General features: G+C 30.5%; 1 long non-coding RNA gene across 3 annotated transcripts; it reads left to right on the top strand.

Annotated features, from left to right (window-relative positions):
• The first annotated feature begins 2,469 nt into the window (after nucleotides 1-2,469).
• On the top strand, nucleotides 2,470-27,823 carry LOC127171309 (uncharacterized). 3 transcript variants are annotated; one of them, XR_007828493.1, is made up of 7 exons: nucleotides 2,470-2,660; nucleotides 7,750-7,785; nucleotides 18,369-18,437; nucleotides 18,580-18,715; nucleotides 26,979-27,099; nucleotides 27,191-27,294; nucleotides 27,571-27,823. It is a non-coding gene; the product is annotated as an uncharacterized LOC127171309 (long non-coding RNA). The 3 variants fall into 3 exon arrangements; XR_007828494.1 differs by having other exon boundaries at nucleotides 27,224-27,294; XR_007828492.1 differs by having other exon boundaries at nucleotides 26,979-27,294.
• The last annotated feature ends 15 nt before the right edge of the window (nucleotides 27,824-27,838 follow it).

Below are 27,838 nucleotides of genomic sequence, written 5' to 3' on the forward strand. Positions count from 1 at the left end.
GGCCCGTGGCTGCTGAGCTGCCATCTGCCAGTGTTGTGACGGCTGCTGCTGTAAGAGCAGGCAGACGCACTCAGATAATACTGATATCTGTGTTGAGCTCATCGCTGACTAAAGGTACTCTCACATTAGCGACATTTCAGCGATTTTGTTGCCAAAAAAGGTCCATTGTCTATTGTCAAGAAGCACAACAGAAGTCATTTTCAAACCAAGCATCCTTCTGTTGTTTGGGTTGAAAAATCTGTGTGAACATGAGTGAAATCTGCATGCTGAGATGTAGAAATTTTACTAAACATCTGTAAATGTAACTGCACCTTAAGTGACATGTTTCATGCAATATATTGATATGACAATAAAATATGATGAAATACACTAAGGTTCAATAAATAGCTATATTTATTCATATTAATATTTTTTTTGTGCCTAGTAATATGAAGTAGAAAATACATGATCAAAGTCTATCAGAAATTGTTACATCATATATTAATCATTTATATTTATAAATAATCACATACCCAACCATTCAAAAGTTTGTGGTTGGTAAGATTTTTTTCACCAAAGCTGCATTTATTTGATCAAATATACTGTAAAAATTGCTAAATATTATTACAATTGAAAATAACCATTTTCTATGTGAATATCTGTTAAAATGTAATTTATTCCTGTGATCAAAGCTGAATTTTCAGCATCATTACTCCAGTCTTCAGTGTCACATGATCCTTCAGAAATCATTCTAATATGCTGAAATAAAATGCACTATTTATTAATATTAATATTTATTTATTTATTTATTTGTTTGTTTTTTGCCTAGTAATATGAGCTAGAGTTCTTTCAGAACTTGTTACATTATATTAATCATTTATATTTATAAATAATCTCATGCAAAGCCATTCAAAAGTTTATGGTTGGTAAGATTTTCTTCAGGAAGGCTGTATTTATTTGATCAAAAATACAGTAAAAATCGCAAAACATTTCTACAATTTAAAACCCACTGTTTTCTATGTGAATATATATAAAAATGTAATTTATTTATGAGATCAAAGCAGAATTTTCAGCATCATTACTCCAGTCTTCTGTGTCACATGATCCTTCAGAAATCATTCTAATATGCTAAAATAAAATGCACTGTTTATTAATATTAATAATTATTTATTTATGTATTTTTTGCTTAGTAATATGAGCTAGAAAATACATGATCAGAGTCTTTCAGAACTTGTTACATCATATATTAATCATTTATATTTATAAATAATCACATACACAACCATTCAAAAGTTTGTGGTTGGTAAGATTTTTGTCCACCAAAGCTGCATTTATTTGATCAAATATACTGTAAAAATTGCTAAATATTATTACAATTGAAAATAACCATTTTCTATGTGAATATCTGTTAAAATGCAATTTATTTCTGTGATCAAAGCTGAATTTTCAGCATCATTACTCCAGTCTTCAGTGTCACATGATCCTTCAGAAAACATTCTAATATACTGAAATGAAATGCACTATTTATTAATATTAATATTTATTTATTTTTTGCCTAGTAATATGAGCTAGAGTTCTTTCAGAAATTGTTACATTATATTAATAAGTTATATTTATAAATAATCTCATGCAAAACTATTTAAAAGTTTGTGGTTGGTAAGATTTTTTTCACAAAGTCTGCATTTATTTGATCAAAAATACTGTAAAAATTGCTAAATATTATTACAATTCAAAATAACTCTTTTGTATGTGAATATATAGTAAAATGTAATTTATTCCTGCGATCAAAGATGAATTTTTAGCATCTTTACTCCGGTTTTCTGTCACATGATCCTTCAGAAATCATTCTAATATGCTGATTTTCTACTCAAGAAACATTTCCAATTATTATCTTTTTTTAAAAACAGTCGTGCTGCCCAATATTTTTGTAGAAACCGTGATACATTATATGTTTCATGATTCTTTGATGAATAGGAAGTTCAAAAGAACAGCATTTATTTTCTCTAACGTGTCTTTACTGTCACTTTTGATCAATTTAATGCATCTTTGCTGAATAAGTGTAGTCAAATTGCAGATAACATTTAGTCTAAAATACAGGAAGAACAGCATGTGCTCACATAGAGATACAAACACTCAGGTTTCTATAATGAGGGCCAAGAAAGGAAGTTCCACAGGCTGCAGTCAGCCAGAATAACTACAGCTAACGTCAGACATCCAGAAATCTCATTACATGTCACATTTGGATCCAAGAATAAAGCGAACAGATCCCAAATCAGAAAACCTTGGCCTCTACTTTAAAACAAACATGAACAAATATAGCATGTGTCCACTTTTATCTCAAGCGTATGAAACTTACTTCACACTTTACTGCACTGTTATGCAATATTATGCACTTAAAATTTACTGTTTTTATAATTTTATATTGCTCTGTATATTGTTAGTTCAGTGCCTTGTAAAAAATGTTGTTTCTTTTCCTGATTTTCTTAGGCTGTATAAAATCAAGTGACATTGTGATTCATCTGTGATTCACTGCTCTGGTTTAATGGATCAGAGCTCTTTATTGAAGAATTTTCTGAAATCCCTCTGGAGAAAGGGAATGTGAAGCAGGACTTCTGAAAAGTGGGCGTCACGGTTGCACTTTAACTCAACTCAAATGGACTTCAGCCATCTGAAATTAAAATGTAAGTTTTGCTTTTTTGGCTGTTTTTCTCATCTCTGAATTTAGTTCTCCATTGATAGTTTTGCATTTTTAGATAACTTTAAGCTGTGGTTGGTCTTTTTAAAATGTGGTGGTTTATTTACGTCATTATTTACATAAAAATTAATGGAACTGAGACATTGGGAATAGTGCAAACTGAGACAAACATCTAAATCAAAAGGAATTTTGTTCATTTTCCTTGTAATTAAATTCCCTGCTGAGAAGCCTACTTGGAAATATGAAATATTAATAAACACAAATTAATAATGAATATTCCAGAGACCCAGTGGAGTCTTAAAAAAACAGATTTACTTTTAAATGTCATTATAAATTAATCATAACCTCTTCAAGTTGCTCTTACGGTGTCATTTCACACATGAAGCATTTGTAAACATGCTTTTTTTTTTTTTTTTTTTTTGTGCATCAGTTTCTGATGCAAGAAAACCCTTGCATAGCTAAATTAAAAACATAAATGCACTCATATCTGCCAGCAAGCACACAATTCACATCTGGCTGTGAATTCTTCAGGGGGAAGATGTTTGTTTACACTGATGGCATGTTCCTTTTTCCAGGACCTATTCATGGGAAAGCTGATAATAATGTCCTGACCAAAAGAACTGATAGCATTAAACTCATCATGTGAAATGTCTCTGTCTCTCACAAGCTCTAAAAATAACCTAAAACATGTGGAAATATTTTTGCATTTCGCTCAACCCAGTCAGTCAGAAGTCCTTACATGACCTAAAACTTACTAACATCTTGCTGTTTTGCAGCATTTATCATTGCACACAAAAATCAACAAAGTGTCACAGCAGCAATACGGGAAAAAAAAGACTTATGGTGCAAATGTTGAATGATGTCGTCATCACTGCTGGTTACTTTGTGATTGCTAAACAGTCTAAAAAAACTTTTCCTTTAAAGGAATACTTTAACCAAAAATGGCAAAAAATGGCAATGCACCATCATTTGAAATTTAGCTTTCTATCACTTGCTTACCAATGGATCGTCTACAGTGAATGGGTGCTTTCAGAATGACAGTCCACACAGTGCTTGATCTGTGCAAATTTTCTCCTGATTCAAACCAGTCCACTTTTCACTGGAAGAAGCATTATTATGAATTATGGACTCATATTTTAGTTAAAACTTAGTTATGCTTTGTGTTTATCTGCTTTTCCCATTTGCTCTTTTTACATTGACTATCACTCTATATAGACTAGATACATATACAGTCAGATACAACAATAATTTCCCAAATATTTGCTACAATACAAACTGATAAATGTAACATTCATTTCAATGGTAAGAAATGACTAGATGCCTTTAACTGATTTCCTATTGAACTGTCAGCAACTGAACTGCAGTGCTCAAACCAGGCCCAGCTCCACGGGGGGGGCCAGGGTGGGCCTGGCCCACCCATTCAAAAGCTTGGCCCACCCTGGCCCCACATTACATAGCCTAACAGGCAATCACGAAAATTGGAGCGATATTCAGCTGAGCTAGATTTTAATTTTTCCTTTTTTTTCTTACTGCTTGCACCCCGAAACATTGTATTATTGTATATAGTTTTGCGCTATCAGTATGCAGGGTATTGAAATCGCTTTTGCGCTGTTTACTTTAACTTTTGATTTTGTGATTAACGCGCACTCTGTGTAAAGGATGTTTGACCACAGCAAAGAAAGTAAATATTTTTTATTTCAAGGTTTTAAAGTGTAGTTAACATTATGTTGTTCAACATTATGTATCTTGAAAATGAGCTGGCAGCAGGAATCACACAGAACAGAACGAAATATCATCATTTCATAAACAATTAAGTAAACGATTAAACAATTTAATAATTCAATTGAAAACATAAGGCCATTGATACGACAACTAAAAACAACAATAATGATGAAATTAATACCGGGATTTGAATATTCATTAGGATTCGTTTTTAGGTGTCGTAAATACGTCTGTATTGTACGTTTAAATGCTGAAAATACGTAAGTATTTGTACGTTTAGATGCTGTACAGTAAATACGTCAATATTGTACGTTTTAATGTCTGGAAAAAACGTAAGTAAATGTATGTTTTATATAACCACTTTTTATGTAAAAAAAATTAAAAATATGTATTATCATGAGATCACGTTGGAACAGCAGATGCTCTCAGTTTAGAATTGTAGCGTATGTTTTCCAACTGAACTAATGATTTTTATTTCTATAAAAATGCTAAACATCAGTGAAGGCGGTTCGCGAATCATTTGATTCAGATCGGAACTTGGGAGTGCTTATCCCAAATCTTTTTCCTATTTTTTTCTAATTCTAATCTTTTGTTTTATTAAACAGGACAAAACCTCAAATAATTAAAGCAGTAAAGTTATGAAAACAAAGAGAACAAAAAGAAAGAAAGAATGTTTTTTCCCACCCTACTTGGACACATAGGATGAATACAGAAATGCAGTTTTCACTGCTTTAGGATTAACAGAACATTCCAGTATAGTTCCATGTTCTTGTATAGATCATGTTTAAATAAAGAGAAGAGGTTTAGGGCCATATTTTTGTTTCTGCATGTGAAATGTAGCTAGCGGGAAACAAATTAAGTTATGTTTTCCTGTATTTGAGTCGTTCTAATCCAAAGAAAACATCTTTAAAACAGAAAGAAAAGTCACTTACTAAATGAGATTGGATGAACATTAAAAGAACTGATCAAAATGTCTTTGTGTGGGTACAAAACAAGTGAATGCATCTTCCTCAGAAGAGTGCCAAAAACAGCAACTGACTTTAGTGACTCACTTATATTATAATTACGTCCATAAGCTTTTTGTGAAATTTGGATGAACTCATTAATCTGTTGTTTCACCTCTTCATATTTAAGAAAATAACTTTTCATAACACTTGTTATGATTTTCAAGGGAGTAGAATTTAGTCCAGACACTATAAATTGTCTATAGGAATAATTTTGATCAAACAGTTAAACATCTGTTATCTGCCATTATGTCCCCATCAAAGCCAAAATCAAACGTACACCCTTGTCCTTTAGCATCAAAAAGGTCAAAGGTCAAAATATGCCTAGAAAGCCATTTCTTTCTTTGTATTGTTTTGTTTTTAGCCTCATGACAGCTGAATGAATGACGCTAACATTCAAACCACAAAAGTACCTTGTTCTGAGGTACTGACCTAAATCTCGGGGCATTTCACAAGCCAGTCAAGCTGTCGCTTATGCAATAGACCATTTTTTTTAAAACTTTCCAGCCAAACAGTTGTGTCCCGTATTCACCAGATTAAAATACAATCATCATTCCACAGCAATGGCATTCCTGGGAAAATCATCACATCCTTTCGCCAATCTGCAGTTTTAAAGAGGCCTATCCGCACCGTAATACAATGAATGCTCAGTTAGTGTTATGGCATTATGAATCAAAAACAATTAAGAAATCAAATGACTGTTTATTTCTATTGTACAACACTGTGAGTTATTAAAAGGAGATGTGAGTGTCATAAATGTACGCATCTTGAAATGAAATCTTTGGCTTATTGTGCGCATGCTTTAAGCTTGCTGTGATATTTTCCAGACTGGTCACGGCGGATAAAAAGTACTTAATAAAACTGAATCTAAATTCTGATCGGATGAGCCACATTCAAAAGCTGATTTTCTGAAAGACAGAAAAAATATTGTCTAACCCTTGTGAAAATGTGCATTTTAGCATACTTTTAAATATAGTATTTGTATAATATCCTTTAAAAGAACATGCTTAAGTGCAAATTGAATGTAAAGTTTTTGGACACTTAATTGCATGTTAAATATAGTATGTTAGTTTAAATGTATATTAAATGCAATTTGTTTTGAGTGCTTTTTTGATGCACTTAAGTAGGAATAAGAATATCTTCATTTGTAAATTCATAATTATTTATACATTGTCTTAAATATTATCTTCTAAATTGTCTTATAACTATTATAAAATATTTCTATTGAATTGTGTCATGCATTTAAATCTATTTGTAACTGCACATTTGTAATGAAGTTGCAATTTAGTACATTTAAAAATATTAATTTTGCATGTAATGTCAAATAACATGCCACAGTTAAAATTACAAAAGCATTCAGCACATCAGAATAAGTGTATTTTTTTAAAGCATGACAAATTACTTCAGAGTAAAACTATTAGTTTGACATTTTTTTAACAAAGTGTGTTTTAAGAAACGGTCATGAAAGTGTCTTTAAGTGCACTTAAGTGGCCTTTTATTTCATTAATATTATATTACCTGCACATACAGTTAGTTTTTTTTTCTCTTAATGATTAGAGTGCACTACAAGCGATCTGCAATCATCTTGCAATGCCAAAGGAATGATTTTCCTTTCTAAAAACAAGTCAGTGGACCTAAAAGATGAGCTGGGACATATTTATATATTTGTATGTATATTGGTTCACTGTGAGAAGAGACACACCTTGTAAAACTGGTCGCCCTGTTATTGATCTAGTTAGTTTTGGTTGTAAACAGAAAAGGGAGAGTGGAATGACGCCTAGATTTATTCTGAAATCAAAACCCCTTCATAACACAGAATAGAGAGGGGGAAGGATTTGGTTAATGACTGCTTTCAGAACAACACATTTACCAGAGCATTGTGAAGCGACTGCAGGCCGGTGTTCGATAACATCATTTAATTCTCCTCTTTCACACTAAAAGCAGAACCTGCAGACTTCTGTCGCATTGATTTTTGGGGATTTTAACAATGCGAAATGGGTTAAATGGAACACGGAGTACTCCACTTGTTATTGGAAGCTTAAATCATTATCAAAATATTTAATAAATGAACACACGAGGGACGTGTAGAGTGTTGTGAATGATGAGCTGCTCGATTGTTGGCCGCTGGTTCTGTGTGGGTTTGACAAAGACTAATGGAGCTGCTTTTAAAGTCAACAAGAAAACAAAATCGACCATGTTTATGTTCATAATCCACATTCACAGATAACATATCGATGCACGTTAATCCAAATTAAATAAGAGTTTGTTTGCATAATCTTTCACAATGATATCTGATTCTGAAGCAGCTTTCACTTTCAGCTGACGTCATGAATTCCTCTTGTTTTTCAGATCCTCCCGTCTAATCGAATGGCTCTGGTATTTCTGGTATGTAAAACTCACTTTTCATGATGCAATCAGTTCAGGATTCCTGACTTTTCTTTCTTGTTGAAAATGTCAGATGACGTATTTTAGTATCTTTGAGATAGTCTTTATTATATTTTGAATTAGTTTTTATTTTTTATATACTTTCCATTTTCATGTGAAATTTAGTTGAGGTTTTAGTAATTTAGTTGTGTGTTTTGCTTTGTGGTTGTTTAGGTGTGTTGGATGGTTGCTACAGTGTTGCCATGTGGTTGGTAGGAGGTTACAAGGGTGTTATGCGGTTGTTAGGGCATTCTGGGTGGTTGCTAGTGTGATCTGAATAGTTGTTGCTATGCAGTTGCTTTGATGTTCTGGATGGAAGTTGCTACAGTGTTGCCATGTAGGTTGCAAGGGTGTTGTTACGTGGTTGTTAGGGTATTTTGGGTGGTTGCTATGCAGTTTCTGAAGTATTCTCAGTGGTTGCCAGGGCATTCTGAATGGTCGCTAAGGTTTTTCTATGCAGTTGCTTAGGTGTTGCCATGTGGTTGGATGATACAGTGTTATGCAGTTGTTAGGGTCTGGGTTGTTGCTATGGTGTTGCTACGCAGTTTCTGAGGTATCCTCAGTGGTTGCCAGGGTGTTCTGGGTGGTTGCTGGGCAGTTGCTGGATTGCTGCAAGATGACTAGATGTTGAAAGGGTGTTATTATGTGGTTGTTCGGGTATTTTGGGTGGTTGCTAAGGTGTTGCTATGCAGTTTAGGAAGTATTCTCAGTGGTTGCCAGGGTATTATGGATGGTTGCTAAGGCGTTCATATGCAGTTGTTTAGATGTTGCCATGTGGCTGGATGATGCAACAGTGTTGTTATGCAGTTGTTAGTGTCTGACTTGTTGTTATGGTGTTGCTATGCAGTTTCTGAAGTATCCTCAGTGGTTGCCAGGGTGTTCTGGATGGTTGCTAGGGTATTGCTATGCTGTTACTTAAGTGTTCTGGATGGTTGCTGGGCAGTTGGTCGATTGTTGCCAGATGGTTGGATGTTGAAAGGATGTTATTATATGATTGTTGGGGTATTTCGGGTGGTTGCTAAGGTGTTGCTATGCAGTTTAGGAAGTATTCTTAGTGGTTGCCAGGGTGTTCTGAATGGTTGCTTTGGAGTTCCTATGCAGTTGTTTAGGTGTTGCCATGTGTCTAGTTGATACAACAGTGTTACACAGTTGTTAGGGTCTGGGTTGTTGCTATGGTGTTGCTATGCAGTGGTTGCCAGGGTGTTCTGGATGGTTGCTAGGGTGTTTCTATGCTGTTACTTAAGTGTTCTGTTGGTTGCTGGGCAGTTGCTAGATGGTTGGATATTGCAAAGGTGTTGTTATGCGGTTGTTGGGGTGTATTGGATGGTTGCTAGGGTGTTGCTGTACTGTTATTTAAGTGATCTGAATGGATTCCAGGCAATTGCTAGATTGTTGCCAGACTGTTGGACGTTGCAAGGGTGTTGTTATGTGGTTAAGGTGTTCTGGGTTGTTGCTGTGGTGTTGCTATGCAGTTTCAGAAGTATTCTCAGTGGTTGCCAGGGTGTTCTGAATGGTTGCTAAGGCATTGCTATGCAGTTGCTTACGTGTTGCCATGTGGCTGGATGATGCAACAGTGTAATACAGTTGTCAGGGTTTGGGTTGTTGCTATAGTGTTGCTATGCAGTTTCAGAAGTATTCTCTGTAGTTGCCAGGGTGTTCTGGATAAGGTGCAAAGTGTTGCTATGCTTTTACTTAAGTGTTCTGGATGGTTGCTGGGCAGTTGCTAGATTGTTGCCAGATGGTTGGATGTTGCAAAGATGTTGTTATGCAGTTGTTGGGGTGTATTGGATGGTTGCTAGGGTGTTGTTATGCGGTTAAGGTGTTCTGCGTTGTTGCTGTGGTGTTGCTATGCAGTTTCAGAAGTATTCTCAGTGGTTGCCAGGGTGTTCTGAATGGTTGCTAAGGCATTGCTATGCAGTTGCTTGTGTGTTGCCATGTGGCTGGATGATGGAACAGTGTTATTATGCAGTTGTTAGGGTCTGGGTTGTTGCTATGGTGTTGCTATGCAGTTTCAGAAGTATTCTCAGTGGTTGCCAGTGTGTTTTGGATGGTTGCTAGTGTGTTGCTATGCTGTTACCTAAGTGAGCTGGACGGTTTCAATGCAGTTGCTAGATTGTTGCCACATGATTGGATGTTGCAAGTGCGTTATGCAGTTGTTAAGGTATTTTGGGTGGTTGCTATGCAGTTTCTGAGGTATTGTCGGTGGTTGCCAAGATGTTCTCTATGGTTGCTAGGGTGTTGCTATGCTGTTATTTAAGTGTTCCGGAAGGCTGCTGGGCAGTTGCTAGATTGTTGCCAGATGGTTGGATGTTGCAAGGGTGTTGTTACATGGTTGTTAAGGTATTCTGGGTGGTTGCTAAGGTATTGCAATGCAGTTTCTGAAGTATTCTCTGTGGCTGGAGGAGGCTGCAATGCAGTTGCTTTGGTGTTCTGGATGATTGCTAGGATATTTATCTTTTATGATAGATGGATGGATAGATGAATGGATAACAGTGCAATGAGACAAACACATATCTGGTGTGATTGAGTTTGATCATGCTTTCATATGAAGCCAATAAGAATGTGATTCTTTAAAGCCTGACCATTTCTTTAAATCTTTTCCACAGAAATCCATAATATTCCCATTCAATTATTTCCAAAATGTGAAAACCAGTCCCTTATAAGGCCATAAATAAGGGAGGTGCTGTAGCTTTTTGTAATATTTATCTATCGTAAAAGAGTGGAATGGGTTTATTTTCAGAGAAACGTCACACATTTTCCCCCAGAACTCCTCACTCCAGAGCGCTGACGCTGATGATGTAAGCGCTGAACTATCTCACTGCCGCGCAAGCCTTTCACCATATTAGGGGGTGGAAAAAAAAATCTGCTAGCATTAGAGGGGTTTTTTTTTTTCAACTGAGGAATGTTGCTCTCGTATCAGACTCACACACACAATCATCTCTTGTTCCAAGTGTTTTGGGGGATTGAATCTTCTCACATGGAAAGACACAGAATTAAAGAGAAACACGGAGACAGAAGTAAAGAGCGTGAAGAGTACTTAGATTTATCACATTATGTGAAAAAAAAAAAAAAACAGACCAAAGACAAAGAGGAACTTTAGTTTGTGCAAACAGGCACAGTTCTGCTTTAGCCAAACATCAGCACAGAGGTTACTAGAGAAGTTCCTCAAGGTTTAAAAAGCCTTGAAGTTTAAAGGTTGTGTTGAGGCTTTATGTACTTTGAATTCTTGAAGATCTCATGAAGAAAAACAGCAGTTGATTAAGATTTTAGAAAAGACTCCCCAAAAGTCAGATTCATTCTGAAAAATGCAGTCTTGAGGCCCATTCATGCCAGGGTTATTATATTTAACTAAAACCATTAAAAAAAAGTTATTGAAATGCTTAAAAAATAATAATAATAATAATAAAATAATAATAATGATAATAATAATGATAATATTTTTATGCATCTATTATCTTTTTTGTTTATTTAGATGAATGAGATGTATTAAAAAAACTAAAACTAAAAATGACTAAAAATTGAAATAAATAAATTATTAAATAAATAAAATATTAAGTAAAGAGAAAATTCAAAGAGTGATTTTTTTTTCAAAGAGTGCCTACAAAGACTAAACACTTGATTGCGTGTTCCAAACGACACAGTTATAATTATAATAAACTAAAATAAAATGTAAAAAAATATATATTAATATTAATATATATTAATAAATATTACTCAAATACTGTCTAAAACAACAACAAAACTAATAAAAATGAATTATTTAAACTAAAAATAGAAAGAAAAAAAAACACACAACTAAATTACTAAAGCCTACTAAAACTAAAATGAAATTTAAAAATAAAAAATAATTAAAAAATAGTAATAAACTCAGTGATACTAAAACAACACTGATTCACACAAAGGACAAAAATTATAAAATCACTTCAACTCTGAGAGAATAGCAGAATCCAGCTGAATTATTTTCAGCTAATGAAGAATAAAAACACCCATCTGACTGTAAAGAGCTTGATTATTTAAAGCAACAAACGTCAAAACTGAAGCGCACACTTATAATTAACAGATCGTTGTGGTCCAGTGGTGTGGCTGCTAATGTAGTTATCATTATAATTTATCATTCTTGATGTGACTGAGCCTTGATGTGACTGAACACATAATTGTAATGTTATGTGCATAACATTTGAACCTGGTAATGGGGTGACAAGAACCTCTAGATCTGTGAATTATATGCCAACACACTTTTGTTTTAATCAGCACCTCTTTTACTTCTTTCAGCTCTTTCATATGAATATGGACTATATTATTTTGCATTAACAGTAACACATTTTAACCAATTTCCATAACACAGTTGTTGTATTTACATGCATATGTAATAATATGTGATCTATTACATATATTTTTTACACATTTGCACATAAAATGCTTTTTTTTTTTTTTTTGCATTTAAAATTAAATTTTCTGATGCATGTTATATTATAAGCATGCATTATGAGCTCTGTGTCATGCTCATTATATAATGCATATTATATGCTCATAATATAAAACATATTATGTATTGCATATTATATGCTCATAATATAATGCATATTACATAATGCATACAATATGCTTGTAGTATAATGCATATTAAATACTCATAATATGAAACATATTATATGCTCATGATAGAATGCATATTATATACTCATATTATAATGCAAATTAAATGCTCATAATATAATGGATATTATATGCACATATATATTAACGCATCTTATATGCTCACATTATAACGCATATGTGCTCATACTATAATGCATATTATATACTCAATATAATACATATTATGTAATGCATATTATGTGCTCATAATATAATGCATATTAAATACTCATAATATGACACATATTATGTGCTCACGATATAATGCATATTATATACCTAAAATTTAATGCACATTATATTATAATGCATACTACATTCTCATAATATAATGCATATTATATGCACATATTATAACTAATGCATATTATATGCTCATAATATATTATATGCTCATAATATATAATGCATATTATATACCTAAAATATAATGCACATTATATTATAATGCACATGATATTCTCATAATATAATGCATATTGTATACTCATATTATAATGCAAATTAAATGCTCATTATATAATGCATATATTATAACGCATATTATATGCTCATTTTCTAATGCATATTATGTATTATATACCTAAAATTTAATGCACGTAATATAACGCATTATATGTGCACATAATATAACGCATATTATATGCTCATAATATAATACATATTATGTAATACATATTATATACTCATAATATAATGCATATTAAATACTCATAATATGCATATTATATACCTAAAATATAATGCACATTATATTATAATGCATATTATATTCTCATAATATAATGCACATTGTATACTCATATTATAATACTCAATATTATTATATACCTAAAATATAATGCACATTATATTATAATGCATATTATATTCTCATAATATAATGCACATTGTATACTCATATTATAACGCATATTATATGCTCATAATATAACGCATGTGCACATAATATAACGCATATTATATGCTTAAGATATAATGCATATTATATACCTAAAATTTAATGCACATTATATTATAATGCATACTACATTCTCATAATATAATGCATATTATATGCACATATTATAACGCATATTATATGCTCATAATATAACGCATAATATAATGCATATTATATACCTAAAATATAACGCATTATATGTGCACATAATGTAACGCATATTATATGCTCATAATATAATACATATTATGTAATACATATTATATACTCATAATATAATGCATATTAAATACTCATAATATGCATATTATATACCTAAAATATAATGCACATTATATTATAATGCATATTATATTCTCATAATATAATGCACATTTTATACTCATATTATAATCCAAATTAAATACTCATAATATAATGCATATAATGTGCACATATTATAACGCATATTATATGCTCATAATATAACGCATGTGCACATAATATAACGCATATTATATGCTTAAGATATAATGCATATTATATACCTAAAATTTAATGCACATTATATTATAATGCATACTACATTCTCATAATATAATGCATATTATATGCACATATTATAACGCATATTATATGCTCATAATATAACGCATAATATAATGCATATTATATACCTAAAATATAATGCACATTATATTATAATGCACATGATATTCTCATAATATAATGCATATTGTATACTCATATTATAATGCAAATTAAATGCTCATTATATAATGCATATATTATAACGCATATTATATGCTCATATTCTAATGCATATTATGTGCTCGTAATATAACGCATTATATGTGCACATAATGTAACGCATATTATATGCTCATAATATAATACATATTATGTAATACATATTATATACTCATAATATAATGCATATTAAATACTCATAATATGCATATTATATACCTAAAATATAATGCACATTATATTATAATGCATATTATATTCTCATAATATAATGCACATTGTATACTCATATTATAATCCAAATTAAATACTCATAATATAATGCATATAATGTGCACATATTATAACGCATATTATATGCTCATAATATAACGCATGTGCACATAATATAACGCATATTATATGCTTAAGATATAATGCATATTATATACCTAAAATTTAATGCACATTATATTATAATGCATATTATATTCTCATTATATAATGCACATTATATACTCATATTATAATGCAAATGACATGTTCATAATATAATGCACATTACATGCTCATTTTTTAATGCATATTATATGCTCATAATATAATGCATAATATAATGCATATTAGATACCAAAAATATAATGCACATTATATTATATTGCATATTATATGCTCATAACATAACGCATATTATATGCTCATAATATAATGCACATTATATACTTGGAATATGTATATTATATGCACATATTATAACGCATATTATATGCTCATAACAACGTATATTATGTGTTCATAATATAATACAAATTATATGCTCATAATATAATGAACATTATATACTCGGAATGTGCATATTATATGCTTATGGCATAATGCATATTATATGCTCATAATGTAATGCATATTATATATTTATAATGCATATTATATTATGAGCATGACACAGAGCAACTGTTTGTGGTACAAACAAGGAATTTGAAGAGCCAATGAATGTATCACACAGGAAGTTGTGTGGTTTGACGCCACGAAACACGCAATCAAGCATTCAGTTTTTGTAGGCGAAAAACACCTTTTCACTCGGCATTTGTGTTGTGCATGATTTTAGGTGTCAAGAAAAAAAGATCAGTGTGTAGAAATGCAAGTTATTTTTTACTAATGGCCCACTGCAATGAAAACATCAGATCACACAATGCACAACAATTCTTATCACTTTAACAGACTTTATGGGAAACTGTGTCATGTTTATGTCACCTTGTGTCTAGGTAACAAATATCAAAGTTAAACTTCCTGAATAAGTCTTTTACTGTGGTGTCTCATTCTGAGAAGCAGAAGACAATGATGAAGTCTCCAAGAAGAGTCTGTGGCTTCTTGCATGACATGCAGTCTGTCACAGGAAACATGCAGAGGACTGATATGTTCATTTGTAGCACATCTGACGCCAAAATACTGCATAGAGTGATGCCGCTCACAATGGCCTCATGCTTTTCCATTTAAAGTGCACAAATTACTGCAGTAAGTTCACATAATCATGATCAGGTTGTGCATGTGGCTGGATTTCATTCCAGACTCCAGCTGTCTAAACAGCCGTCGATAAACCTGCGCTCACAGCTGCTCTGAATCTCACGTCGAGTTTTCAGGCCGCAGGAAATGTGGTGTTGTCAGATTTTAACAGCCGAGGGGTTTTAGTCACGATGACATCATTTCCTGTATCTCTTTCTGCGGAGGAAATATAAAACTCACCCAACTGAGAGCCCCTTTATCTTTAGTTTAAACGCTTTTTCAGGCATTTTGAAGAAAAGTACGTTCACTGATATGCATCATCATTTGCGATTTAATTTAGTTCAGAAAGGTCATTATTGCACTGTGTATTTTTCCCCTCTTCGTAAGTCACGAAAACAAGGCACTAAGGCAATGAGGAAACACAAAACCATCATATGCTGTTGCAATATTATTTTATATTTATATTTATTCAATATTTATTTATTGACTTTTGTGTGATTGTGCATATTATTTTTTTATCTAGATATATTATAGATTATTTCATATATTATTTATCATTTAAAAACAAAAATAATTATTTTGATATTTTTAAATAAATAGGTAATCAAAATAATTGTAATTAATTAAACTAGGATTATGTCATAATTTCTTCTTAAATTAAATTTGTTATACATTTACACACATAGTTAAAATTATTTTATTATATGTATTAATTTAATGAAATTTATTTAAAATTATTTTATTATTATTTATTTAATTAAATTTAAATGATTAAAGCTACATAAATTATTAAAGCTACATAACCACTGCTGTTATTTATTTATTTATTTTTTATTATAATGTGAATTTATTAATTAATATTAATTAAAATATAGATTATTGTTGTTGTTGTTGTTGTTGTTTTGTAAACAAATAGGTAATTAAAATTGTTTTATGTATTTAAATGTTAAAATTAATGTAAATTAACATTTGATAATATTTAGTTATTTATTCTTAAATTTATGTAATACATTTATTTTAACAAAATATAAGAGAAAACAAGCTTTTGTGTAATTGTGCATATATTGTTTTCTTATTTATATATAATTACAATAATTTAATATATTATTAATTTAAAGACAAAAATAATTGTTTTAATATTTTAAATAAATAGGTAATTACAATTATTTTAATTAATTCATTTAATTAGAATTTTCTAGTTCTTAAATGAAATTTGTTATACATTTACACACAGTTACAATTATATATTTTATTATTTGTATTAATTTGTAATGAAATTTAAATGATTAAAGTTACATAACCACTGCTGTAATTGTGTTATTTATTTATTTTCAATTAAGTAATATTAATTAAAATATACATTATTATTGTTATTGTAGTTGTTGTATTTGAACTAATATTTAATATTTAATAGTTAAAAAATATTTATTTTATTATTTCTATTAATTTAATAAAATTTATTTCAAATAATTTTATTATTGTTTAATTAAATTTAAATGATTAAATGTACATATAGCCCATATAGCAACCTACATATATATTTATCGACCATATGGCAAGCTACATAAATATTTAAATAGATCTCACACCTCTGAACAGTGTCGGCCCCCAGCTGAGCACATGAAGTTCCTGCAACACATTCTTTTAAGTTATTTTGCACAGTAACTTCCTCCTTCCGTTCTTTGTGTGTGTGTTTGTGTTTTTCTGTTCCTCCTGCGTGTGCCTATTTCCTGTATTTGCACACATGAGTTCAAAAACGAACGACTGCAGAATCCTTGTCATTTCAACCAGGAGCTGAACAGAAGCGCAGTTGAGAGAAGCTGACCTATAAATGTCAGATAATGCTGCATTGATTGTCAGAAACTGTTCAAATGCACCTTTGTTGCAGTTTGCAGAACTAGAGACTAAATTGGGAAGTGAAAAAGGGCTGTATAATGCCAGACATGGCTCACAAAAACAGCTTTGACTGGTCACCCATAAAAAAACAAAAAAACATTTACACATTGCTTTGACATTTGATACATTAGAGTCAACATAAAATCAAAATGTAGAAAAAAAAAAAAAAAAAAAAAAAAAAATATATATATATATATATATATATATATAGTACTTTAAAATATAAATAATTACTTGTATTCTTTATACTTTTTTATACTTTAATATTACATGTATAATTACTTTCTTTGATGTATTTTCTTAAAAAAAAAAAAAAATATATATATATATATATATATATATATATACTTTTTAAAGCATAAATAACCATTAAAATAAATAAATAAATAAATAAATAATATTATAAATTACTAGATATTTTGAAACAATTGTGTTTATATATATATATATATATATATATATATATATATATATACTGTATATATTTAAATAATTATTTTAAAATATTACATGAATATGTACTTTCCTTGATCTATTTTCTTTAAAAAAAAATATATATATATATATATATGTGTGTGTGTGTGTGTGTGTATGTGTATATGTATATGTGTGTGTACATATATATAATATACATTATTATTTTACAAAATTACATATATATATTTACTTTCTTTGATGTCTTTTTTTTTAAATACATAACATTTAACAATTACATAATTTTAAATTGTGTCTGTGTATAATTTTTTTTCATGTATAGTCATTTATTTTAAAATATTACATATACATTTATTTTCTTTGAATCTACATAACATTTAACATTTTACTAATGAACTAATTTTCATTTCTCTCATTATAGATTCCAGCACCTGTGATTTGTTTGTGGGTTCTGTCTCATACCGTAATCTACGTGGCCTCATTCCCAAGGGTAAGAAGTTAATTATTAATTATTTTTATTGCGGCAGGTAATCAAATCCCTTCTAATGTGTGTTGAACTTTGAAAACTTTACCCAAGCCCTAATTTTCTCCTGCTTTATTTTAAAGTCCATGCTGATATGTTCTCGTTGCAGAAGAGAAACACCCCGATGAAGAGGATATGCATCGCTCGTTTGTCTGTCAATGAGGACATGAAGGTTCGACTGGATGTGGGAGGAAAATGAAAACATTCCAGTGACCTGAAAGGAGGAAAACCATCAGTGACAAAAGGTTCAGAACAACAAAAACACACAATAAACTCACTTCAGATAGCAGAAATGACACTATTCTTTGTGAAAGAGAGTTAGTATCCAGAAACCATGAGAAAATACTGCAGTAAATCAGGCTTGAAAGGTTATACTGAAGTGAGAAATGGATCTGGTCAATAATGGTGTCAGTTATGTGACATATAGTCATTTCCTCTCAAGCTTTATAGATTAGAGGCCTTTATTTCTCCTAAGTGTCTAAACAGGAAACATGAGATGCTGCCTTAAGTTAACTACGCTACCGGTCAAAAGTTTGTAATAATTTATTTTTATTTATTTTACAATCATTTTATTTGATTTCAATTACAGTAAAAATTCTGAAATATTATTAGAATTTTAAAACAGCTCTTTTCTTTTGAATATGTGTTAAAATGTAATTTATTTCTGTGATCAAAGCTGAATTTTCAACATCATTACTCCAGTCTTCAGTGTCACATGATCCTTCAGAAATCATTCTAATATGCCGATTTGCCGCTCAAAAAACATTTCTGATATATTCAGACTGAAAATAGTTACTTTGCATTGCATAATGGTCTTGTCTTGTCAGGAAGTCGCTTAATTCACATTTGAAGCAGTACTGTAAACGAGTTGTTTCTGTGTAATTGTGGCAATATCACAGCCAGGCTTGAGTTTAATGATCAGATTCCCTAAGGAGAAACACACACAGACTGAATCCATGCACTGACTGAGCTTAAACTGGTGAAGAAACCATGTAATGTATTTTAAATAACATTTACAGTAATGTTTAGTCATTTTAGCAGAGATCTGCAGCACTTTAGTGCAAGAGAATCACACAACATACCATAGTAAGAAGGTGTGACACTATGCCACTGAATGAAATCTATTTGCATGAAGACCGACTTTCTCAGAAAATCTCACGGAAGAAATGTCCATGTCACATTTCACCCCCCCAAAAATATTCTAAAAAATAAAAATATATAAAAAACAAGAAATTAGAAAAAATATATATATTTTTTTAAATATCTAAATACATTTATAATATTTTATTAAATTAAAAATATTTTGTTTTATTTAAGAAATATCAGAATATGTAAATAACTTTGTATTTTATGTATTTATTATTTTTTATATTTTCTGGAATGTTTACTTTTGTATCTTGAGTCTTTATCAACATATATTAAAGTCAGTACACAAACACTCACATATGTAAATGCTGTATAGTTTATAAATACTTTTTTTTTTTTAAATTTAAATAAGATAATATATTTAAGAAATCTTGATGGTCCTATAAATAGACTTTTGTTTTCTTTATGCAAAATATGGTTTAACTTTTCATTTTATTATTATTATTATTATTATTATTATTATTATTATTATTATTATTATTATTATTATTATTATTATTATTTTTCCAATTTCTTCATTTTCTTTATTTTTATTTTGGGGTCAAATGTAACATCTATGCATATTTAGCAAAGCACATTGTCTTTTTTATCCTAAATAATACTTTTTTTTAGTTAAAATATGATAATATATTTAATTTTCATTAAAACAGTAACGTCCCAATGAAAAATCTTAATGGTCATAAAAATATGATTGGATTTTGTTTTCTTAACTTTCTTGCTTTTTTTTTTTTTTCCCAATTTTTAACAGTAAAAATAGTGAAATATTATTATAATTTTAAACAGCAGTTTTCTATGTGAAACTGTTAAAATTTATTTATATATATATGTATTTTTTTTCTTTTTATTATTATTATTTTCTTTACTATTATTATTATTATTATTATTATTATTATTTATTTTTTTATTTTTTTGGTGTCAAATGTGACATCTATGCATATTTAGTGATTTTTTTTTTTTGCCTTAATAAATACCTTTTTTAGTTTAAATAAGATAATATATTTAATTGTCATTTAGAAAAAACTGTCACAATGAAAAATCTTGGTCCTAAAAATGGACCAATATTTATTATTATTATTATTATTATTATTTATTTATTTATTTTATTTATTTGTAAATATCTATGCATATTTAGCAGAGCACATTGTCTTTTTTTTATCCTAAATAATACTTTTTTTTTTTTTTAAATAAGATAATATATTTAACTTTAATTAAAACTATAATTTCCCAATGAAAAATCTTAATGGTCGTAAAAATAGATTTTGTTTTCTTTATGCAAAGTGTCTTTTAACTTTTCATTTTTTTCCTCTTAATTTTTTTCTTTTTCCAATTTTTAACAGTAAAAATTGTGAAATATTATTATATTCATTATCTTTTTTTTTTTTTTGTTTGTTTGTTTGTTTGTTTGTTTTTTTACCTTAAATAATACCTTTTTAGTTTAAATAAGATAATATATTTAATTGTCATTTTAAAAAAATGGACCAAAAATTGTTTTCTTTTTACAAAATATACTTTACCCTTTTTTATCCTTTTTTATTTATTTATTTATTTATTCTTTTTTTTTTTTTTTTTTTTTTTTTTTTTATTAATTATTATTATTATTTATTTTGGGGTCAAATGTGGCATCTATGCATATTTAGGGAAGCACATTATCTTTTTTTCATAGTTTTTCCTTGATTTGCTTATGATCAAAATCGTATTTACATCCCAATCCAACATTCATAACCAGAAAATGGTACAAAACACAGTCTAACAACTCCTCGGTTTGGCCCGTATGTCTGGTTCATAATGCTTGACTCATTGAAACCCCCTCAAAAGTGAAAGTGTGTTGCGTAACAGTGGACGGGGGGAAGGGCAGGAGATTCTTCTGTCTGCTGCTCCATCTGTCTGTGTGTTCGTCCTCCTGCGCCGCTCCTAATGCATCCGTTACACACACACACACACACACACGCCGGACAGAGGATTTCAGCTGCGTAACCCTCATATGAACCGCTGCTTCCTGCAGCCACATAAGAGAAACAGGCCTTTGTTCTCAGGTGTGCTGGAGAATATGGTTTTATATTAAAGAAAAGGCCCAGCGGCGCCTGCGATTCTACTGTAAATGCTGAGTGATAAGAGTTTTAGAACAGACAGAAAGGTCTGTGCTATTAAAGAGGATGTGTTATTATTAACGAAGCTGAATATAAACATGTTGAGAATTGAACTAACATGCTGAGTCAGATTCACTTCGAACTGTTGAGCTGGAAGAGAAAAATGACTGTAGATGAAGAGTTTGCAAAATGGTGTGATTTTATTTATTTCATTCTTATTTTGTTTTTAATTTGTGTAGCTAATGTGTATTTAAATGTAGTATACCTATAACATTATCTATATTTATTTATATGGTAATAAAATATTTTAAACCATAATACATTTCATTTGTATTTAAATTATTGTATATAATATTATATATTTTTATTTTCTAAGAATTAAAATTTTTGCAATAAAATAATTATATATATATCATTTTTTTAATATATATAATAACATTTAAGAATTAGTTTAATAATTTTATTGTAATGAATTAATTAGATTTTTTAACTTAGAAAATACTGTAACACATAGTACATCGCGTGTATTTAAATGTTATATAATTTATTTTGTAATAATTTATTTTACAGTAAAATGTAAAATTTCATTTTATTGCAGAATGGTGTGAAAAAATTTAATTTGTGTAACTAATGTGTATTTAAATGATTGTGTAAAAGATTATCTAAATGTATTTAATATACAGTAAGAACATATTGTAATACATAATACATTTCATGTGTATTTTCATTTTGCATTTTATTTTATAATATTTTTATTTTTGTAATATAATCATTTTTTTATTTTTTAGAATTACATTTTATATTAAACATTGCAGTGTAAGTTTTTCAACTTCAATATATAGAATAAAATAAATGTAGTAGTTAAATAATGTGTATTTAAATGATTGCATATGTTATATAATTTTATTTTAGAATAAAATTGTACAATAAAATTTTAAATTACACATTGCAGTATAATTTTATTTAATTTTATTGCTGAATGGTGTTAAAATTTTTCATTTGTGTATTTAATTTAAATGATTATATGTAGAATTATCTAAATTTATTTATTATACGGTAATAAAACATTGTAATAATACATTTCATGTGTATTTTAATGATTTTATACAATATTATGTAATTTTATTTTATAATACGTTTTTTTTTTGTAATATAATATTTTTTAGAATAAAAATTTAAATTATACATTGCAGGGTTTATTTCTTAAATTGTATTATATATAATTGTATTAATAATTTTTAATGTAGTTAATTATTTGAATTATTTTAAAACACTAATACATTTAATGTGTATTTCAATGATTGCATATACTATTATATAAATTTAGTGTATAATAAAATGTATTTTACAGTAAAATGTAAAATTATGCATTGCAGTAAAATTTATGAATATTTTAAATTTTAATGTCCACATCTACATGATATCTCAATATAAACTCAATCAAATTCTGATCTCTCATCATTGATCAAATGATCATCCACAAATTTTCTTTTCTCCCAAGGAGTCTTAGGGCGAAGCTGAGACATAACTAAGTGATAGCATCTCAGCGTGCAGCTCTTTTAAACTCTTTCTGTTCCCATAACGGCGTGCAATTAAAGACCTGATGATGCATCAGGAGCCGTACTGACTGACTGACTGACTGCAGGATGTTTGTGACACTGATAAAAACACAATGCCTCTCGCTGTCTTTGCCTATAAAAGGAGAGGCGGCCGTAAGGGTAGAGAGTTATTTCGAAAGTTTGACATGACCACATCCTGCTCGAGTGGGAGGTTTTGACAGGCGTTCACTGCCACGCTGACCTGATCGCTGCAAAATCATTGGCTTGATCTCGATTTACAATAAAAGTGTTTAAAAACAGCCTTAAAGTGTGAGAAATTCACATGAGAAGCAAAAGCATGTGATATTTAGATATTAGTTTTTGGCGAACGCATCTTTTTGTACCCCACTGGCAAACCGCTGTTTGCTTTAAGCAAAAAAACCCACTAAAAATATATGCAAATTAAATAATAATGAATAATTTCATGCAATTTTAGTTTGCAAGTAAGTTTATCTTGCTATAAGAATGTTTGGATATTTTTACTGTTACCGGAACCAGTTACTACTCTGTATGAAAGCATGTTGGTTATACATTGTAGGTTAAAGATTCTGTTCATAACATAATATTAGATTACTAAATGTGCTACTTGCAGTAAATTAAAAATAGTATTTGTAATAGTTCATAAAGAGAAGAAAGGCTATAGAGAAGGAATGAATAAATGGATGCGTGGATTATGTATATCGACCCATCCATTTATTCATTCATTCTCTATCTGATTCACATGAGACTTTTAGTGCAGGAAGCATTTAGCACAGATAATGGACTTGAATTTTGTTAAAAACGTCTTGATGCATTTGTTTCTTACAAACATACAGCTTTTAGCTTCTTAAGATGATTACTTGTGGATTTATAATGATGATTTTATAAGCTGTTTGGACTCTCATTCTAACGGCACCCATTCACTGCTGAGAATTCATTATTGTACAAGTTGTAATGCTAAATTACTCCAAATCTGATGAAGAAATAAACTCGGCTACATCTTTGTTGACCTATTGCTTTAATAAAGTCCTAGTAAAAGTCATATTAATGTTATCCACACAGAATCAGCCTGTAAGATGACAAATCACTCTTTAGCATTTATTTTTGGGGTGTGATGTTACCTTATTTGCACTATTTTGGTGAATTGGGTGCTAGAAACACTGTAGACAGCTTGTTTGTGCAAATAAAACAACACGTCAGCAGAAGCATTTCATTCTTAATGAATCCCTCACAGATAAACAATAAAAGATCTCCTATGTGATTTCTTTCTCCTCTTGAGTGAGTCTTTACATGTTTTAATTATTCTCGAGAGGCTCATTAGCATGTGCCTCTAGTCTTAAATGTCAGCTATATACGGCAGAAAAAGCACATTAGCCTTCCTGCTACTGCTGCTTCCTGAAAACACACAATGGTTAATGAATGAACATTATCATTTCGGCCACATTCCTTCCTTGTTTGACTTTAAACTTGATGAAGGCCTCCTCCTCCTCCTCACGGCTACTTCCTCATAGCAAACATGATGCTAACAAAGGGAGCCCTCTAGCGACAAAATGTAAACCAACACACGTTTAGTCACAGATCGCTGGTAAAATTCCACTCGTGTTGACAAAGATATATGAGTGTTGGAAGATTTCTGCTGTTATGTTTATCTGAGACTAGTTTTTGCTTTTTGTTTGTAGGGGATTTAAGAGGAATTTGTTCCACAGATGAGAAATATGAAGCACGGAAGCTCTGAGGTTAAACCAGATAAGCTAAACACTCTGATAGTCCTACTGAACACTATAAGAAAAAACCTTTTGTCACTGCTGACCCCTTGTGGATGAATTTTAGTCATGTTAAGGCATACAAATGAAAATTTACTTAAAATGTCCTCACCCTCAGGCCATTCAAGATGTACATGAGTTTGTTTCTTCATCAGGTTTGGAGAAAATGGACCAAAGGATCCTCTGTAGTGAATGGGTGCCGTCGAATGAGAGTCCAAACAGCTCATAAAAACATCACAATAATCCACAAGTCATCCACACCACTCCAGTCCATCAGTTAACATCTTGAGAAGCCAAAAACTGTGTGTGTTCAGAAAACAAATCCATCGTTAAAACGTTTTTAATTAAAATACGAATCTGTAATCCATAACGCTTAACTCCTCCACACTGTAAAAAATAAAAAGCACAATTTGTTGAGTCAGCTTAAAATAATTTGTTACCCTGCTGCCTTAAAATTTTAAGTTCACTAAAATAAGTTTAGTTAACTTGAAATGTTAAGTTGTACTAAGTAACAACTTAGATATTTGTGTTTGCTAAACTTAACAGACGGGTAAGTAACTCAGCCGCCTTAAAATTTTAAGTTGATTCAACTCAGATATCTAAGTTGTCACTTAGTATAATTTAACATTTCAAGTTGAATAAACTTTTTTTGAGTTGACTGAACTTAAAATTTTAAGGCAGCCAGGTTACAAATTACATTAAGTTGACTCAACAAATTGTTTTTTACAGTGCAGTGAAATAGTCATCTGGTCTGAATCTGGAGAGAAATCAAACACCGTTTACAAGCCAAAGCAGTCCAAAACGGCTCTAAACAAAATATAAGATATAAAATATTTTCAGTGTAGAGAGTGTTATTATGGATTATTGACTCGTATTTTAGTTAAAAATGCTTTGGATGTGTTTATCATAAACACGGAGATTCTAGCTTCTGAAGATGTTAGTTAATGGCAGAGTTGTGTATGTTACTCTAAAAAAGTAATTCATTACTAGTTTCTAATTACATCTTCAACAGTGTAATTAGATTACTGTACAAATTACTCTCTCCAAAAAGTATTAACCCTGATAGCACACGTACATCTCGGAGACGTCTATTTGATGTCTGCATTTTCATCTGCAAGACGTTTTTTTACGTAGTTTGCTCATCTGTAATACGTCTATTGGACGTTTCTTATCAGACATTTGTTTATGATTTAGAATGCATGTAAAGCTGACATCTTACAGATGTCTGCCAGACGTTTGTACACAGCACATGCTTTCCAGATCAAGAGATCTTTAACAGACATCTTGCAGACGTATGTGTGCTATCTGGGAATTACTTATTACTAATTGCTTTCTAAATCCTATATCAACCTCGACAAGTTAAGGATACAAGCATAGACATGAAACTTTCTTTTTATTCTTTCGAATAAATAATAGATAACATAAATTATTCTCACTATTAATTATTATCAAGTTCTCACTATTAAATATGACTTTTGCCTCAGTATACTCCTAATTACTGCTTATTAATACTTGAAAAGTACCTGAAAAGTAGTTGTTAAGTTTAAGAATCGGGTAGGATTAAGGATTTAGATCAAGGTCCTGCAGAATAAGACATTAATATGTGCTTTTTAAGAAATAATAAACAACCATTTATAGTAATAATCATGCTAATAATCAATAATCAGATAATCAGTGAGAATTAGACAAAAAAAGCTTGTATTTTAAGGTTACACTTTAAATTTTGATGTTAAATCCACAATTTTATTGTATTTAAATGTTCTACAGTCTATACAGTGTATTAAGTCCAATTACATAAGAGGCAATTAAATCAAATTACAGAAAAAATAAGAGTAATCCCTTACTTTAATTAAATTACAGTAAGTAGTTACACCCAACACTGATTGATGGACTGGAGTGGTGGATTACTTGTGGATTATTGTATTGTTTTATCAGCTGTTTGGACTTTCATTCTGACGGCACCCATTCACATCCACTGGTGAGCAAGTAATGGAATGACACATTTCTCCAAATGTGATGAAGAAACAAACTCATCCTAATCTTGGATGGCCTGAGGGTGAGCACGTTTTCAGCAAATGTAAATTTTTGTGTGAACTATTCCAGTAACCTAATGTGAAACCTCTAAAATGACGTATTAATGTGTGAAGATTAGGTCCGCTTCATTTGGTTTCCTTGCACAGGCTGATTCCTCCTGCTCCTACAGGGCAAAGGTCAAGCGTTTGATCCCACACTGAGGGTGACCTTTGATCTGGTGAGTTACTGAGGTCAACACTGTTTTGACCTTTTACCAGCACAAAGCACTTAACCTGACATTACTGCAGAGAAAATGTCACTGTCACTTTGCTTTTTAGCCACCTACTATAATAAATCTTACTGAGTACAGTAGTATCATTGAGATTTATTATTATTATGAGTTATTTTTACATTTTTTGTTTTAATTTTAATTTTAGTTAAAGTTTCAGTATTTTAGTTTTTGTGAAAGAATGTTTGTTTGTTTAAGCCGCTCAAACTCAGTGTTTTGTCTCAGATGGCAGCATATTTCTGCAGTCTGATAAGATTTCAGGCTCCGGGACGAATTCAAGCTTGTTTCCTCCCCATGATGTGAAATAATCTCCTGTCAGACAAACTGCTTCTGCCCGGAGGAGCCGACAAACATCCTGTCTGACAAAGCAGCATTAGAAACTCACGACTGCAGGACATTTAAGCAGAAGACCTGCAGCTGCATGTGCTCCAGATTCACCTCAGATGCTGCTTAAATACATAGCCATATACCTCTAGGAAGGCAAGTCAAGTTG

This window comes from Labeo rohita, chromosome 9 (genome assembly GCF_022985175.1).
Source record: "Labeo rohita strain BAU-BD-2019 chromosome 9, IGBB_LRoh.1.0, whole genome shotgun sequence".
Lineage (NCBI taxonomy): Eukaryota > Metazoa > Chordata > Actinopteri > Cypriniformes > Cyprinidae > Labeo > Labeo rohita.